The 18924-nt window shown below is 48.0% G+C and overlaps 1 protein-coding gene across 9 annotated transcripts in view; it reads right to left on the minus strand.

The window, feature by feature from the left end:
• The window catches only part of LZTS2 (leucine zipper tumor suppressor 2), a 64227-nt gene that overhangs the window by 17296 nt on the left and 28007 nt on the right, over positions 1–18924 (minus strand). The window contains exon 1 of one of the 9 annotated variants that reach the window (XM_082224786.1): positions 14570–14683. The exons of the other annotated variants lie outside the window; for them this stretch is intronic. The gene's annotated coding sequence lies outside the window, so the exon portion shown is untranslated. Of the gene's footprint in view, positions 1–14569; positions 14684–18924 lie in introns of those variants that run through there. 9 annotated transcript variants of the gene reach the window in all.

The raw sequence follows: 18924 nt of genomic DNA on the forward strand, positions 1-18924 counted from the left end.
CCTGCAGGCATCTGGTTGGCCATTGTGAGAACAAGATACTGGATTTTGCTGGATCCATCAGAGCTCTTCTTATGTTCTATACATAGCTGTCAACTTTTCCCTTTTCTTGCGAAGAATCCTATTCGGAATAAGGGAATTTCCCTTTTAAAAAGGGAAACGTTGACAGCTACGGTTCTATATAAGCATTCCTTCAAAGTGTGGAAAGCTAAGGCCTTTAAAAAACAAAAAACAAACCCCCGATTGTGGATGTCCCAGTAGAGGAAGCAATGTGGACAGCTCAGCCCCCAGTCCAGATGGCATAAATAATAAGATAGCAAATAATTAAGCTGCAGAGTCTATAGCTTTGGAGCTGGAATTCCCAAGTGCCCAGAGGAAATTGTTCAGGGCAGATGGGGAGCTAAGGGGCTAGATGAATGGCCACAGAAACACCATTTGCACTTGCTGCAGAGAACACCAGAATAGCATCAATGTCCTTTCCAGTTAGCTTAGGCTTCCTATCCATAGACAAGGGATTATTCAGTTCCTACCCCAAGCCGGCACAGACTAGTTTATAAAGCTGCCAGATTTTAACTCAAAGGTAGCTGCATGGCAGGGTTAATGCAATTCAACGTTCGCTACAATTTGCAATTGGAATCTATTCAAGAGAGAAAGCAATTTCGAAGAGGAAAATAGCCTACAGAGCCTGCAACAGCACAGACAATGAGCTGCCCGTATGGGCCAGATCAGAGATGATGCAAAATTCATCTGCTGCCTACTGCAGCACAGCCAAAAAATTAGGGAATGTTCCACAAGTGTAAATGGCATTAACTTTGGTTAAAGAATACCCTTCCTACTCAACAGGTAATAAGAATAAAATGTTTTCTTATCCACCCTTCACCATAAAGTCCCAGGGCGTCTTACAGCAATGTTAAAAATACAATTTAAAAATCAGATCAAACAATTTACAATCAAAAGAATAGGTTGGGTTCTAAAAACATGCATCTCAGGTGTCAAAGGCATCTTCAGCATGTGGTAGAACCTTTATAATCTGATGTACCTCTATAGGGAAGGAATCCCACAGCTTAGAGGCTGCCACAGAAAATACTCTCTTCCAGGTCACCACCTCCCTCACCTCTGAGATAGGAAGATAGGAACTGCTGCCTTATATAGCTCAGTACTGTATACACTGACCAAGAGCAGCTCTCCAGAGCTTCGGGCAGGGAGTCTCTCCCAACTCTTACCTGGAGATGCCAAGGACTGAAGCTGGGAGCCACTACATGGCCCTGGGGGTCTACTAAGAGAGCCCAATCTTAACACCTAAGGGGGCTTCTAGGGAATGAAGCAATCTTTCAGGTATTTTGGGCCTCAGTCAACTAAAGCTTTAATCCAGGGATAAGGAACCTTCAGACAGGGGGCCAAATCTGGGTCTCCAGGTCTTTCCATCTGACCCTTGAGACCCTCAGGCCACATAAATGCCTATGCCCGCTGTGTCAGTGGCCCTGCTCTACTCCATCCTTGAGTGCTTTTGCTTGACTAGAATGTGTCCTTGAACTGTGACGATGCCTCTTACTTGCCTAGATGGAGAGGCAGGTGTAGAAACCTCTGAATTGTGCACCTATTGTGCGGAGGAAGGAATCACACCTGTTGCTCCATCCACTTGTTGCCCCTAGCTACACCCACCGTAGGTATGAACCCCAGAACACTGCCTATGAGGGAATATGGCTCCCCAGGCTGATAAAAGGTCCTGCAGCCCTGCTTGAAACGCTGAGCCATGTTAGTATAATGGAACCCCATCCGGTAATCTGGCCAGTGCATTTTGGGCCAGCTGAAGTTTTTGAGTCATCTTCAAGGGCAGCTCCATGTCGCATGTACTGCAATAATCCGATCTGGAAGTTACCAGGGCATAGACTGTGCAGTGGCCAAGTCGTCTCTGTCCAAAAGCGTCCTGCTGAGCTTCCCATCAAGTGAAATAATGAAGCAGGGCATTAAATGTTTAACAAGATTCTGAAAGGGAATGGAGATGGGGCTCTGATAACCAAATTTATCAAGATCAGAGAGCCAGAGTCTTCTGCCTGATAGCGAAGTCCAGCCTCCTCACAGCGGGAGCTGAGCCATTTTTGCGCAGCCTGAAAACACTGGCTGAAATTCTCAAAACGCTAAGCTTTCCTTTTTCTGATCGCTTAGCCTTCATGGCTGAGAGAAGATAGAAAACATAAAAGTGTTTCCGTAATAGCTCACAAAAGCAGAATGAAAGAACACACCTAACATGATGTTTTCTTAATCTCCTCACAGGATTGGAGAGAACAAAGAGTTTTGAGCATGCGAGTTTCTCAACCATCCCAAATAGTTGGAAAATGCCATGGCTCAGTGACAGAGGACATGACCTGCACCCAAAAGATCTCATATTTAACCCCCAGCATCTCCAGCTACAAGGTCCCAGGTAGAAGGACATCTTCAAGACTGCCACACAGAGTAGATCAGGGATGGGAGGGAACCTCAGGACCAGGAGACAATGCAACACCCAAGTCTCCCTACCTGAGTCTGAACCTTAGGATCCTCCCCATGCTACATTCCCTCCCTACCCTTCTCTGCTCAGGGCCAGCCCTGCCATTAGGCATGGTGAGATCACTACCTCAGGCAGTAGAAATCCCTGAGGCAGCATCCCCACGGTCACCTCACCAGCGTCAGAAGTGGCAGGGCACACAACAGACAGAGGCAGTAGCAGTGGCAGGTATGGTGAGGGTGGGAGTGGTGGCAGCAGCAGGGCAGCACTTCCCATATTGCCTCAGGTGGCAAACTGGGATGTGCCACTCTCTGGCTGGAATGTGAACTCTCTAGTAATGCCCCCTGCTTGCATTGGTATACAATGGAGGGAGAACAGAGTGGAGTTTGTGGGTGTGTGGTGATACAGAATAAATAATAAGAAACTAGGCTACCATGTAAAGGTAAAATTTACACTAATTTCTCCACCCACTTTTGCAGCTGGCCCCACCCCACATGTAGCCCCCAGAAGACATGGCTGGCCTTGGGTTCCCCACCTTCAAAGTAGACAACAGGGAGCCAGAAGGAGCAATGGTCCGACACAAAGGCAGCATCCTCTATGTCCATATGCCACTGGGAATTTGGGGTTATTTTAAAGGACACCCCCCCCCCCGGTCATTTAAATGACAGACACAACACAGAGCTAAACTAGGTATCCATATGTTTATTCACCCATTTGCCTATAAAGTCTTACTTTTTGCACCAAAATGAGCGCATGAAGAACAAAAAAGGCCCCCATCCTGTCTGAACTTGCCATATTCAGCCACTTAAGGCTGTTTGCCTCTCACAGGCTGGCTCACTTCTGGTATCCAAGGCCAGGCTGACTGAAAACAGCTTAAACCAGTCAAGCATAGCATGGCATAGCAAGGCAGGGGACGGGTTTCGTTCTGCTCCCCCTGACACTCGTGTTGATATAGGAAAGCAGGAGACACCCCCTGACCCTCTCCAACACTTGAATAAAGTGTATTCTGTTAGTGTATAATAAGCATGCACATATCTATTTTGGCCCGCAGAATCAGAGATGTGTGACACATGCTGAGAAACTGCAGTTAGCATTGAAAGGAAAGTTCATTTACAGCAAGCAGACAACAATCTGCCCTTTGTCAACCCCCTTCCGCATCACCCAAGGATACTGAATTTGCGGCTTCCACAAACTTCAACAGAGGCATCTTGCAGACAGATTCTCCGCCACCCCAGTCTTTCTGCCAAAATGAAAGATGCTGATTTTTGTGCAATGTGCTATACAGCGTCACTCTTCCCTAGACTGCACACATTTCCATGTTTGGACCTTGATCAATGTAAACTGAGAACTTCAGTTCACTGGTTGCTGGCAAAGCATTCTAAAGATGGTGTTTTCAAAGTTCGACTCCTGAACTGGCTTTATATCTATCAACTACGACTTGTGCTCAGCACATTCAGCCACCTGGACACTTTCCAAACATGTCCCATCCTGTTGATCAACAAGAACTAGAACAGGGACAGCCAAAGCTGTTAAGGCTGCAAGCTCCCATCATATCTGACCATTGCCAGGGTTAGTTGTGGCTGATGGGTGCAAGAGTCCAAAAACACCCAGAGGGCTCACATTGGCTGGACCTGAACTAAGGAATATAGCACAATTTTCACAGAAGAACAGGATGGAAAGCTGCTCTGCTCTGGGTGTTGCTTCTTCCTTTTGATGATCACCACTGCTGTCCCTAACCAGAGGGGGAACAACTGCTGGGAAGTGCGCACCTGCATCAGTGTAACCAGGCACCTTCATCTGCCCCAGCTGCAACAAAACATGTCTCTCCTGTATCGTCTCTACAGCCACAGCAGCAGCTGTAACTCCTCAACAGTTTAACTTCACCCCCGAAGGCACTTTCTTCCATTGTCTCCCAAGACAGACAGATGCCAACCAACCCTACCAGCACAAGTTATTAGGCCAGAAGGATCATTGGAATGAATCCAAACTATGCTTAATGTATCCCATGCTTCCTGCCTGTCTATCCCTCCCCACCCTTTCAAGCACTGGAAGGAGACACATGGAAAGGAACCTCTTGAAATGAACCCAGGACAGCAGAGGGCTCATAGAATAATGCAGAGGTCAGCAACCTTTTTCAGCCGTGGGCCGGTCCACCGTCCCTCAGACCATGTGGTGGGCTGGACTATATTCTGAAGTGGGTAAAAGAACGAATTCCTATGCCCCACAAATAACCCAGAAATGCATTTTAAATAAAAGCACACATTCTACTCATGTAAAAACACGCTGATTCCCAGACCGTCCGCGGGCCAGGTTTAGAAGGCAATTGGGCCACATCCGGCCCCCGGGCCTTAGTTTGCCTGCTTACCCCTGTAATAATGTATCCATATTTTAAAGAAAACAGCAGCCAGGTTCTTACATAACTTGTTGCAGTGGCCATGTTTGCACAAAACGGTAAGCCAAAGTTTCCAATCTATTACAGCTTATTGTGAACAAGCAGTGGGTTAGTGCACATTGCCCAATCATTCCTGCTTTGCTCCCCACCCTGGAGAAGGAGATTGCATCTAAACCATGGATCGTGGTGTATTATTCCCTAACAAGTCCCAATCAGCAAATCAACCGCGAACCGTGGGTTAAGGTTGGCTCGTTAACATTGCTTGTTAAGGAGCAACAAACCAGGGTCTGTGAGTTCAGACATAATGATAAGCCAAGTATTTGGACTGTTTACCACTCTCATGTCAGGGAAGGAGTGAAGCTGGAACTACTAGGCACGTTGCACCAACACACGGCTTGTTCACAATAAACCACGAAAAATCAGAAAGTTTGGCTTGCCAATACGTGCCAAGGCAGCCACTGTGGCCCAGCTGAAATGTATTTATAAACAAGAGTTTGAAGCTTATGTATTTTTTCCTTTGTCTTCACAATGCCAGTGCTTTAAAGAGGCAGGATCTATTTTGGCTAGTCAAATGCCCTCCTCTAGGTTTCATCATCATAAAAGGAGAGCAACTCAAAAGGCAAAGTATGAAAACAGCCTAAAATCATGCCATAGACATTATCCCCATCTAAGTCTATTATTTTATTTGCATTACTGATGGGCTGCCGTATGACAAGAAGTTCTCTGAGCAGCCTAAGACTTGCCAACACAACACATAAATGTACTTGAGACACAATAATCTGTATGTCATCTAACACATGAGTTCAAGAAGCATTTATAAGCTGAATTTCAGGGATATCCAGAGAAGGGAGCCCATTTTCCACAGTCCATCCATCTAGGGAGCCATGCCCTCCCCCACCCACCCCACACTTGCTGCTCCTCTTCATCCAGGACAGGCATCTGCCTGGAAACCGGATCTTTGTTTCCTTGCAGGCCCCTGCTGCTCCAGGCCCTGTTTGATGTCAGGATCCTCTTGTCCTTAACATAATCAACATCTCCCAGCAACCGCCAGGCTAAGGGATTATGGGAGAAATAATCCACCAGCAGGAACAGCAGCAGAAGCCGAAGTTGGGAGACAAAAGCTCCCGTTTTCATGCAAATGTTGGCCTGAACCAATGAGCCTGGGACTCCAGGGAGGTCCCGAATTTGACCTCACAGCTGGGCCACTCTCAGAGACAACAGCCTAAGAAAGTTGCAGATTGTACCACTCAGGCCTAGCACCTGGGAAACCCATTATGCAAGGCAGGAGAGCACAGTAAGCAGATCGGTTCAAGGGAGATGAGGATCTTGGGAGTTTTTCTTTCTGCAGGATGGGTGGGGGTGTCACAAATATTTCAGTGAACAAAGTATCACAAAATGGGATTTATAGTTTCGAAACTGCTAACGAATTAAACTATTCCATCGTGAGGACTAGAAAATTTATTTGATTTTTAAAGTAAACAGCTTAATAGAATCTGTAAGGTCCAAACATTAGGCGAGTTTATACAGTATTAAAATAGCTCCTCCTAAAAAAAAACACCAACATACATTCTGCTACTATCCCCCCTACATTTAGAAGAGCAAGAGAAAACTCCCTTAAGAAAGGCTGAAAAAATTCTAAAACCCTCACACTTATAAATCCAATATTGGTCCTAATGTCTGACAATTTTTTATGCTTGTCAAACCCAGATCACTAGGACCAATCAAACAGAGGTCTTATTTTAAAATGACTGTGTTTAAAAAAATTATTTCTTCTACTAGAAAATCCTTAGACATGTCAATGTTGAAATAATCCAGTCTAGGGAAATCCCAACCTCTTTATTGCCAAGGGATGCAAAGCAGCACCTAGAAAGTTGCACCATTTTACCTGCATGTATTAGACTTTATAGCACCTGGAAAGTTGTGTCGATAGTAAATAGAACAGGTGAAATAATGTTCAAATCCTGGAACAGACATGTTGCTGGACATCCTTCAGTTATCTCCTTGGTTTAATTTTTGTCTGAAAATCTGAAGTAATGGCAGGAAAGCATATAAAAAATTCCTAATTAAAAAAAATACTAAGCATTATTATTTGAGACTTCCACTTTTGACCTGATTTTCAAAAGGTTAATTCACAATGCCTATTAAGTCTAGATTTGAGAAAGCCTGGCTGCGGCTGATGGAGTCCAAGAACTCTGGAAGGCACCAGTTTGGGAAAGGCTGTTCCACAGGTTATGACTCCCAAGCCGGAAATGCATTGAGATGCACTATAGTGGATTTCAGAGTAGATTCAATGCTTATTTGTATTTATTTGCTCTTTGCAGATTTATATGCAAGGATATGCTTTGTGAGTTCAACATGATCAGGTTTGTGAACATGGATGGCACAGTCAGCTGAAGTTCTTTTCTAGACCGATAACATGGTCAAATGGGATCAGACAGTATCTTCCCCACAAAGGGGTTCCTTTGCTCTGGATGTCAAGAATTCCATCAGAACAGCCACATTTCTTTTTGGAGGATTCAGACAATTTTGTTATGCTTGGTGTTTAAGCATTCGAAACTCCCATTGTTCTAGGCATGTTTTGCGACAAGGAATTTCATTAGCATGAGCAGTTCCTGAACTCTAGGCCTATGATTTCAGATTAAAACTGGAGAGTGGAAGGAAAGGAGGACCTTTTTCTGCCTCCCCACTTCCAGCTACTCTGAAGACTGGAGAAAAGACCCTCTTACGAATATTTGGGGGGCAGGCAGGGGAAGCATGGCTTTGTGTTTGTTTGTTTTTTGCAGTCTTCAGATGAGGACTAGACCATATGAAACAGTTCATTCATTTTGCAGCTTTGGATTCTTGTTATTTTAAAAGTGTGCCTAGACATTCCGTTGTTGCGCCCATAACCTAGGTTTAAGGTGCCGTTTAGCTCTAGCTTTCATATCTCAGTTTCTAACACTGCCTCTCTCCAGTCAAACATTTAGAGTCCCTGATAATTTGTTGTTGTTTCCTGTAGAGCACTGGGTGATTTGGTTATCTTGAGCCAAATACTCACTTTGGTACAGTGGTGCCTCGCAAGACGAAATTAATCCGTTCCACGAGTCTCTTCGTCTAGCGGTTTTTTCGTCTTGCGAAGCAACCCTATTAGCGGCTTAGCGGATTAGCGCTATTAGCGGTTTAGCGGCTATTAGCGGTTTAGCGGCTATTAAAGGCTTAGCGGATTAGCGGCTAAAAGGCTATTAGCGGCTTAGCGGCTTAGAAAAGGGGGGGAAGCGGGGGAAAATCGGAACACTCGCAAGACGTTTTCGTCTTGCAAAGCAAGCCCATAGGGAAAATCGTCTTGCGAAGCAGCTCAAAAACGGAAAACCCTTTCGTCTAGCGGGTTTTCTGTCTTGCGAGGCATTCGTCTTGCAGGGCACCACTGTACAGTGGTACCTCTACTTATGGAGACGATCTGTTCCAGGGTGCTGTTTGCACCGTGAAAAGTCCATAAGTAGAGCGCTGCTTCTGCGCATGATGTGATAGAGCACTCCTCTAGAGCGCCGCATTCATAACATGAAAAAACGCAACATGAAGCAAACACAACTCGAGGTATGACTGTACTTCACATTGCTGTGCTTTCCTCCCCCCTACCTCTACTGTATAAAGAAAAAACTCAACAGGAACATATTTGACATGTTCGACAGTGGAAAGGACCCCTTTGGAAGGTTGTGGACTCTTCTTCCTTGGAGGTTTTTAAGCAGAGGTTGGATAGCCATCTGTCATGGGTGCTTAAGTTGAGATTCCTGCATTGTGGGGGCTTGGACTAGATGACCCTTGTGGTCACTTCCAACTCTACGATTCTAAGATATGAAGCTGCCTCATATGGAGTCAGGCCATGGGCCCATCTAGTTCAGTATTGTCTACACTGACTGGCAGCAGCTCTCCAGGGTTTCAGGCAGGGGGTCTCTCCCATCCTTACCTACAGATTTCAGGAGTTGAACCTGCAGCCAACACTGCATGCAACAAAGGTGATCTACCACTAAAGTCAAGAAGACCCGTCTCTATGATGCAGTTATCAATGGCCCCTCTGACATATGGAGATGTTGTATGCAGGCAGATGCTGTAGAACACAGAGAACAGCACACTGCGGGGCAGAGATGCCACCTACCAAAGCACGAACATTACCATGACTGGACCAATCTGCCGAAGGGCATCCCACCCCTTTAAGTGCAGATCCACTCTCCCCAGCATGAGGGCAGGCCGTGTGATAGCTGCACACATGACAAGCTAATGAGTTATGATCACTAGGAGCGCTGGATGGATGTGGAGTGACAGGCCACCCAGAAGAGCAGCCTAGTGCACACTGATCAGGGGCAGCCTTCAGTCGGGCCATGGCTGGGTCAACCCAGCAGGGTTCCTCTCCACATGTGCGCACACACATTCCACATAAAGCCATGGAGAGGAGGAACCATCTTCACCCTCTCGTTGAACCTGGGGAGTAAGGATTTAATCCCACATGATGACCTGGGCTGGCACTGGAGGACCAAAAGCTGCCAGGTGATGTGTCTGCACCAGTTGTTTTTTTTTTCAGGAAAGCTGTACAATTAACACAGAGACCCTTCAGAAAAGAAGAGAAGGGGGAATGAACAGGTACAAACAGAAGAAGACATGGCCTTCTGAGCACTATTGAACCCTGCAAGTACCTGACACATCATAACTACGTAGCGTAAGCAGATCCCAAGACACATGTGCACACATATGCACACACAGTCCCCAACTCCCCCAGTCCTCTGAAATGCCAGTATGCTGACACCAGTTCCAGGCAGCCAGCAGCTGGCCACACTCCTGTACTCCCAAGCCCAAGGCCTTGCCACCTAAGCTAGCCCAATCATAGTGGCAAACTGGATATGCGGGCACCACAATTCCAGCGGCATCTGCCTCAGCTATGTAAATACTTGCAGGCAGAGAGAAATGTGCTGTGTTGCACTTTTGGAAGAGGAGCACAAAGCAAGCTCAACGACTCATGGGATGGGCAGGGCTCCCAACATACCAGGGGGCATGGCCTGATTGCCAACTGATCTCTGGAACACAGGCCCAGTTTTCAAGGGGAAGAAAGGAGTTGCTTTGGAAATTAAAATGAGAAAACAGAATTCCAATCAACTCTTTATCATTGCGTATGGTGGCACTGTGCTACTCAGCATACAGTTAAGGGTGTTTTGGTGGGGGGGGGGGTTAGAGAGGGGATTTTAATTTGCTGACTGCAGCAAAGCCTAGGGGCAGTGCTGCCCACCACTATACAAGTTTAAACAGCAGGAAGTCAAAAAATGGATTGTCAGATAAACAATCTAAATAGAGGGCCAGCTGCAGAGAGCCTTAATCCCAACTAGCTGCTACATGTTAACCAAAATATTTGCTTTTACAGAGCATTTTAGAGAGTTTAAAATGTATCACATATATTGGTTCAGTAATGATGCTTCACAAGGTAAGATCAGCCTTATCATACCCATTTTGCAGAGAAGGGACTGAGGCTGAGAGAGTACTGGTTTGTTAAGACCTCTGAGTTTGCTGCAAAGGAAACATTTGCTTGAAGGACTTCCTAGTTCACAGTTTATACACTTCAATACACCTGCCTTGTAAATAAGCCAACAAAAGTTTGTTTTTCAAGAATATTCCTAGCCTGCATTCCCATGCTTGCCATAGATGTGGAGGTGTCCTATTCTGCAACCCCACACATGGAAATGTAGGCTTCTCTACCCTCCTAACAAGCTAGCCACAAGAAAGAAAGAAAGAAAGAAAGAAAGAAAGAAAGAAAGAAAGAAAGAAAGAAAGAAAGGCCTTCTACCAAGTGGACTGGAAGTAGGAGGATGAAAGGATTGACTGCTCCTCTGGCACCCTTCTGCATTTCCATGCTGATTGCAGAGAAAGGGGGTTTTCTTCTCCTACAACTAGCACAGAAACCAAGTGGGCTGTTGGGAGAAGGAGCCGCCTCCCCCAGCCCTGTCAATCCCCAATGTGGAACTCCTGCTTGCCTGTAGCTATCAGTGAAATAGAACTCTGCCATTGCGCATCCTTGGCCAAGCCCTAGCCAGACATGTCCAAAGTCCGTTTCAGGGGCCTATCCAGCCCGTCAGTCTGTTTAATCCGGCCCCTGTGGTAGTTTATTTTCTGGGTAAAATCCTAAAAAAACCTCAACAACAACTTTGGTTGGCCCTCACTACCCTTCACTTCATCAAATCTGGCCCTCTTTGAAAAAAGTTTGGACACCACTGCTAGACATTCATATCCTGCAAAACTGAGATCTCTAGATGTGAGCAAACCAACTGGCTACAGTTAGCAATTAACCTTCCACAAGGGCCATATCTAGAGGTTCAAGAGCCCTTGGCGCTGTACTGGGCTTTTCATGAGATAAATCTGCAGAGGTACATAGACAATGTACTAAGGGGGCCATCTATCCCTACCCTAGCTGGATCTGAGAGTCATTGACTGTAACTGTTTCTTCATTTGTTTCTCTGTCTAAAGGTCTACTACCTCACTTTTCACAGTTGTTTCAATGCAACTCACAATGAAAAAATTAAACATACAATGTACAAAAGGCATAGATTAAACATAAGAAAACAAGAACATTAAACATAAGAAAACAAGAACATTAAAGCAGCCTCCTGAAATAAAAAAAATTGTTCTGACCCAACATCTGAAACTTTGCAGTGTCAGTCCTTGTCTGGTTCCTACTGGATGAAGCTCCATAGAACTGAGCTCACTATGCTGAAGGCACAACCCCTTGTTAATGTGGGTCATTAGTGGGGAACCACTAATAGCTTTCCATGTTGGAAATCTATGCTTAACCCCCACTGGGAGACCAAAAAAAGAAGCCCTCTTCCGCCACCATTTCTCCCAAACCACTCTCAGCACTCAGAGGCTTCTTTTCCCACAATGCAGCAGTGGAGGGCAGGACTTCAACTTCCATCAGCCATAGCCTGCACTGTCAACAATGGGGGGGGTGATGAGAGTTGTAACCCAACAATGACCACAGCCCCCATTCCCAATGCTTTGGAATAAAATGTATTACTTTGTGCATGGCATCTGAATAAGTCTAGGAAAGCCATCAAGGGAGAGGAGAAGCTTGCTGCCTCCACTTCTTAGCATCGGTCTTAACCTGTGTGCCTGTGTAACAATGCTGCCCAGCGAACAAGACGCTGCAGGGAGGGGAGGGGAGGTCGGTCAGGGCTGTGTCCTCCCTTCCCCCATCTATTTCACTTCAAAGCAAGGAGCGGAGGCATCTGCTGAAGCTATCAAGCCTGTCCAGCCTAAAGCTGAGGAACAAAGAACATGATCAGAGAGCAAGCAGACTCTTACCCTTCCACAGTCCCCCTCCTCCTCTCATCTCTGCCAGCAGAATGTACCCAAGAAAAAGCTACTCTCTCCCCCCCTCGCCTTTGCATGCACGGATGCACCCATCACCAAAGATTCCCTAAATCCCAGCTCTGGCAGTCTGAGCACTAGAGAGGCTTCCTGGCCCTTCTCTCCTATCCATCGTTCACGGGCATCTGGCCTGAAACTGAAAGCTGCAAATGGCAGTGCTTTGCCCAGACTTTTCCAAGCCCTGCAGGACCAAACTGCCAGCAGCAGAGAGTTTTAAAAGTTTCAGGGCTTTCAGGTTCTTGTTTATAGAGAATGGTGATTCACAAGCTTGCAAAGGACAGCAAGCTGCCCCTAACAGGAGAGTCCCTACCGCAAACAGGCTCAGGCTGGATCTTAAAAAGCACCATATACACAGAGGCAAGAATCCAAACACAATGAGTTGTGATGAATGGTTCCTGTTGTCTGTCCTCTTCACAAACACAAAGAGGCCACCTCATTTCTCCAGGAAATGTAATTAACACACACAGCCGCCTCTTGGGAGTCCCCAGCTCACTCCCATGTACCCCCAACGACAGAAAAAGAGAGAAGAGAATAAGACAATTCATAGAGCTGGAAGTGAGATGGCTTAGAGCAGCCTTCGTCAACGTGGTGCCCTCCAGATATTGCTGGACTACTGCTGAGCAGGTCAGACCAGGACTGTGGAAACCCAGGTCCAACTCCCCATCCAACTACAAAGCTACAATTCTGGACCCGTCTCTCAGCCTAGCCTGCAGGGTTGTGGTGAAGATAAAATTGGAGGACAGACATATATTCATTCCTGAATTCCTTGAAGGCAGGATATAAATGCACCTTATTATCACATTCTTGTCCTAGAGAGGATCTTTTATAGTTAATGCTTCTGCTATTAGTCCACAGCACCCACTGTTATTCCACATGCAAACAAAAATCTCCAGGGCTTATCGCAGTCAGCCACCACAGCTACATGCAGAAAGAGGAGCTGACAGAAACATACCTACAACAGGGAAAGCCAGAATTGTTTGGTCTGCCCAGCGCAACACACATGCTTCCAGCATAATATGCAACTGTGTGCATATAAACACATTCAAAGAGCCTTTTTAGCTGTTGCACATGCTCCTACAGGATGCTTGGGGAGCATGTCCCAGTATCAACACTGGATGGTTTCCTCATTGGCCTCCCCACACCTGGGCTGAAAATAGCAACCTACACTCAGCCACCCTACAATTTCCACACACCATGCACACCCGCCTCTGGCACTGAGAGACTAACGCTCTGTCCCAGACCCCACAGCCGACCGCTGAACTCCAGCTCCCATCAGCCCCAGCCATCATGGCCAATGGCAGGGAATGATGGGAGTTGTGGTCCTACTACATCTGGCAAGCCACAGGTTCACTCCCCCTGCTCTGCACAGTATCATCCAAGGGCTTTGCATAGCCTATCCTGGCTGCTGGGGTCACTCTGGGGTTCCTTTGGGGCATCCACAGCCCTCTCCCTGGGGGCAGCGGGAGGACTAGCCCAAATACTCAGAGCAAGCACCTGCAAGGGACTCTCAACAGGCATAAACCCCAAGCCAACCCATCCAGGCAGGGGAGGGAGGGCTCTGGCACACAGCCTGGCCCCCATCAACCCAGGTTCCTGGCGCAGATTCAGAGCACCGGGGATGTGGCCAAACTTTCCCCATGAATGAAAGGAGGGAGGAGAGGGAGAAGCCCACTAGGCCAGACCAACAAGCTCATTGGCTGGCAAGAGGCTGCCCCGTGACGAAGAGGGAGAAAGGGACACCTTCACGCGCGCCACAAGCCCGGCAGCGCAGACTCCCGCTTCTCCGTTGCCCTTTCATGGAGAAAGTAACGAGAAGGAACAACATTACGCGCTCAGAAACCGACTCGCCGCCGGGACAAGAGGCAGCGGCGCCTCTCCTTTCCCACCGCGGGAGACGCAAGTCGACGGATGGCGAGGCGAAAATACGATTCCAGCAGGCAGATGGAGGGGGAAGCGGGGGGCGCATTAACAGCAACATCGCCGGCCTGCTTCCGCAACAACAAAGATCGCCGCGGCGGGACCACGCAGCCAACTCAGCCCCCTTCAGGAAGGGAGGTGGATGGGGGGAGCAGAGGAGCGACCCGTCGCTGGAGAAAGGCTCCCAAAGAGGCTCCCAAGCAAGCCCCCTCGGTCGCCAACTGTAACTCAGCGCCCAAGACTCTTAGCGCACAAATCGGCTAGTCCTTTTTTTGGCGGAGGGGGGGGAGCTCTCTCCTTCTGATCTTTCTGGGCCCCGAAGCGAATTCCCGCCCGTCTCCCCCCGCCCACCGGAAAGTGGACCGCGACCTCCCGCTGCCCGCCTTGCCCCGCACCTGGCCTGGCCGCCTCCATGGTGCCTGTCCGCCGCTGGGCCGCTACGGGGCACAGTTCCCCCGGCCGGCTCGCAGCCCCGCCGCGTCTCGACAAGTTTGAACAGGCTCCTCCCCTCGGCTAACCGGGACTCTCGTGTCTCGGATCCGCCCCCTACCCTCTTTCTCCGCCCAGCCCCACTTTCCTCCTCCCTTTCCCCCACCCCCACCGACTCGGCCGGGCCTGAAACACACGCGCGAAACGGCGAGCGGGCGCACTCCGTAGGCGCGCTTGGAGCGCCTCGCCACCCAGAGGCCCATTTCAGAGTCGCCTGGTGGTGCGCCGCGCGACTGACTTTTTTGCATCCGCACATTGCCAACCGCAAGCGATGCAGAGTAGGAGCACGCGCGCACACAACTGCAACTGCTGTGTAACTTTAGCGCCTGCTGATATGCTCGACTTTTGAATTATGGTGCTGGAGGAGACTCTTGAGAGTTCCATGGACTGCAAGATGATCAAACCTATCCATTCTTAAGGGAATCAGCCCTGAGTGCTCACTGGAAGGACAGATTGTGAAACTGAGGCTCCAATACTTTGGCCACCTCATCAGAAGAGAAGACTCCCTGGAAAAGACCCTGATGTTGGGAAAGATGGAGGGCACAAGGAGAAAGGGACGACAGAGGACGAGATGGTTGGACAGTGCTCTCGAAGCTACCAACATGAGTCTGACCAAACTGCGGAAGACAGGATTGCCTGGTGTGCTCTGGTCCATGGGGTCACGAAGAGTCGGAAACAACTAAACAATGTGCTCGATGCTGTACATGACAATGTACCTCCGAGGCTCTAAACACCCTCCATCCGACTGCGAGGCACAGGGCTCTTTGCCCACATCCCCAAGGGGCACCTGTGTGTGATGAGGGGGGCCTCCAGTTAGCATGTGCAGCCCAGTTTGCCCCAATGTTTTCTGGAAGCACGCCTTTACCCAACTGTGTAGATGCAGGTTCAGTAGCTATGGACAGGCTTCAGCCTTATTCCACCCTGACCTAAGCTGAGCAACTGTGGTTGCATAACTGCCTTTTTTCCACTTATCTCTGACTTCCTCTTGTTTATTTTTCAAAGGTGACTGGCTACAAAGGTGAGCAAGACTCCTGCATCTTCAATAGTTCTGTGGCTTGCAAGATTTTTGGCCCATGCAGCTTGTCATGCAGGACTGGGGGGTGGGGGTGGGGGGACTGCATATATCTGCCAAAAATCCATCTTCTATTAAAGGTGCAATGAGGCTTGATCTCTTTTGTAAGTTGGTCATTCTCCGGAAGTTGAGAAAGAATCCCTTGGGAAGAGATTGGCTTCACACACACACATACACACACACATACATACACACACACACACACCTCGTAATTCAACAATCTCTGTGGAAGTTCCACTATGTGCATGGAGCTCCTCCCCCTAAAGGGCTGCCCCCTTCATTTCACTGCAGTGGCATTGGAAGTTTCAAAGGCTGTAAAGGCATCTTTCCCAGGAAGGGCAACGTAAGCTCATTGGCATCAGCCTTGTATGAAGAAGGTCCCAGGTTCAATCCCTGGCATCTCCAGGTATGGCTGGGAATGCCCCCCATTTAAAACTCTGGAGAGCTGCTGCCAGTCAGTGCAGACCACACTGAACCAGATGGGTGATTGGTCTGACTCTGTATAAAGCAAGCTTCCTGTGCTCCTGCAAACTAAGCTCATGTCATCTTGCCTATGCATCCTTTCCCATCCACAACTGCCGTCAGTTTCTTACCCCTAAGCTGCCCATTTACCACTTCTAACCATCTCTGGGCTCCCCTCCCACGGCTGCACTGGGTCTCTCCATGCTGTGAAGATCTGTCCCTGGGTGAAGGTCCAGGCATGTGTGTACCATTCCTGTCCCCAGCCCATGCCAGCCAGCCAGCAGTGCAGGCCAGGAAGTCAGTCTCTCTCTCTCACACACACACTGCTGCCTGATCTTGCTTTGACCAGTGAGGAAGCTCATTGCATTGGCTGCAGCAAGCAAGGACCCAGGAATATGGCCGCATGCAAGATTCTGCCTGCTACTGTGCTGTCGCTTGCAACGGATCTGCCCACTGAGGAGATGGAGCCAAGACAGATGGCAAGCCGAGTACAGGTGCAGGCAGGCCTTTCCCCAGATGGTGATATTCCACCCCCAACCCAGATAGCTCATCCTCATCCTCAAGCCTGGCCAAATCCTTTTGAACACATCTCCCATTATTATTTAAGCCAGCCCCCCCCCCCACCTGTGATCCCCAGAAATTGCTCCCTCCTTCAGCCACTAGAAGGCGCCATTGATTTATATAATCTTTCAGGGATATTGCTCCAATGGCTCACTGCCCCCTGCTCCAATAATGTGCTCATGCAGGATTTTTAACTTGCATCAAACCTTAGCATTTCAAAACAAATAATAGTTCCTTAAATTGCCATTCACTTGGGAAGTTCCCAGCTCTAATATTGTACCAGTTTCAACAGATGGCAGCCCTGGGAGTGCAAACCTGCTCCACTTTTGCCTGCCTGGCCCCAGGGCACATGGGGTGACAGGTCTTCCAATGCTCATTTTAGATATTTTATTTGCCATCATTCAATAAGCATATGGAGGTCATAGCTGTCAACTTTTCCCTTTTCTTGCGAGGAATCCTATTCGGAATAAGAGAATTTCCCTTAAAAAAAGGGAAATGTTGACAGCTATGATGGAGGTATATGCAAACTTTTAAATCAGCTTAGGTCTACATCGGTTTATAAAACCACTACTTGTTTGTTGTTTACCCTGCCTTGAACCCCCTAAAGGAAAGTTATTCTGCAGGCAGAGGATTGGGCTCCTCTCTGGACCAAGAACAACAAAACTCTCCACTGACTATGGTCACCCTTACTAATCCGCTCCTGGTGAGTTAGAATAGTCCAGTTGTATCTGATCTTGCACAAGAGGTTGCTTCTGGCAAAATAATAATAAAAGAAATTGAATATATATGTGTGTAAAATAAATGGTTATATATTTATATATTAGATAGATAGATAGATGATAGACAGATAGATAGATAGGACAGGCCCAAGGTAAGCTAAGCAGTGTGACACCTTCCTGAAGCTGTAAGGGACTGAGCAGATCAGACAAGATTTCACAACAGCAAATTGAGGGGAGATTCTTCACAGTGTATACTGTAAAGCCTAGTTCAAATTCAGCAGTGGTGTGTGAGGAGGACAGACTGGTGGCAGTGCCCTTTCAGTGGCTGTGGTGGTGATGCAGGATGAGGTGAGGTGAAGCAGTGCTGAGGCTGCAAACACGTACCTCACATGACCTCGCTGCTGCTTGGCCCACCCCATTCCTGTTCTGGTGAGCCACTTGCCACTCCGCTCACACCCCATACGGGAGTAAGCCTACGCCCTGACTGTACCACTTTGGCCTGTTCCCTCAAGGGAAGAGGGCACAACTCCTGCACATGGAAAATGAACATGTCAGAGAGAAGGCTAGGCCAAAACCCTTGTCTGTGGCATTTAGCTTTTTATGTGCAGGGATTTTATTTTATTTTGTAATTTAGGTGATTCCAGTCTGTCATCTCCCACATGCAGTCTAAAGCAGCGCAGCCCAGGCACAGGTTTGCGGTCCTTAAAGTCCTGCCTTTGAAGGGCTGTCTGGTCCAAATCCAGTTTAAGGATGAAGAACCATAAAGGAGGGAGAAGGCCTTTACATTGCCCGTTGATAGTTAGCACTGGGACAGCAGACTGAGCGGGCACATAGGCCACCTCATTGCACTTCACAGAATCCAGGCCAATCCCCAGCAATGGTCAGGTATCATGTGAGCTGTTGGGTCAGCACAACATCTGGAGGACCCCAGGTTAGCTTATCCTAGGTACTGAACTTCAACAGATTCTGAATTAACAGGAATGGAGGGAATGACAGATAGCGGTGGGAGGAAGGAGTCCTCACAACACAGGGAGAAAAATAAACATGGAGGTGCATAGGCAGAGTGGCAGAGCATAGATGGAAGTTCAGGAAGGTGCCTTATACCAAGCCAGATAATTGGTCCATCTTGCTAAGTATTATAGACACTGCCTGGCAGTGTATCTGAAGATCCAGGGATGGAACCTTTTTGCATGCAACATGTGCACTCTACCACTGAGCCAAAGCCCTTCTCCTATGCAGTACCACTGGCAATACAGTTCAATGCAGTTATCATCGGCCCTGCTGTCACAATGCGATGCTGCGTGAAAAACAAGCCAGATGCTACACAGAGCTCCATATGCTCCACACTGACTGGCAGGTGCTCTCCAAGGTCTTGGGTTCTTTTCTAGTCCCAGCAGGAGATGCCAGGAACCAAACCTCAAACATCCTTGCATGCTCTATCTCTGTG

The sequence above is a fragment of the Podarcis vaucheri genome, assembly GCF_965113315.1.
Source record: "Podarcis vaucheri genome assembly, chromosome: 5".
Classification (NCBI taxonomy): Eukaryota; Metazoa; Chordata; class Lepidosauria; order Squamata; family Lacertidae; genus Podarcis; species Podarcis vaucheri.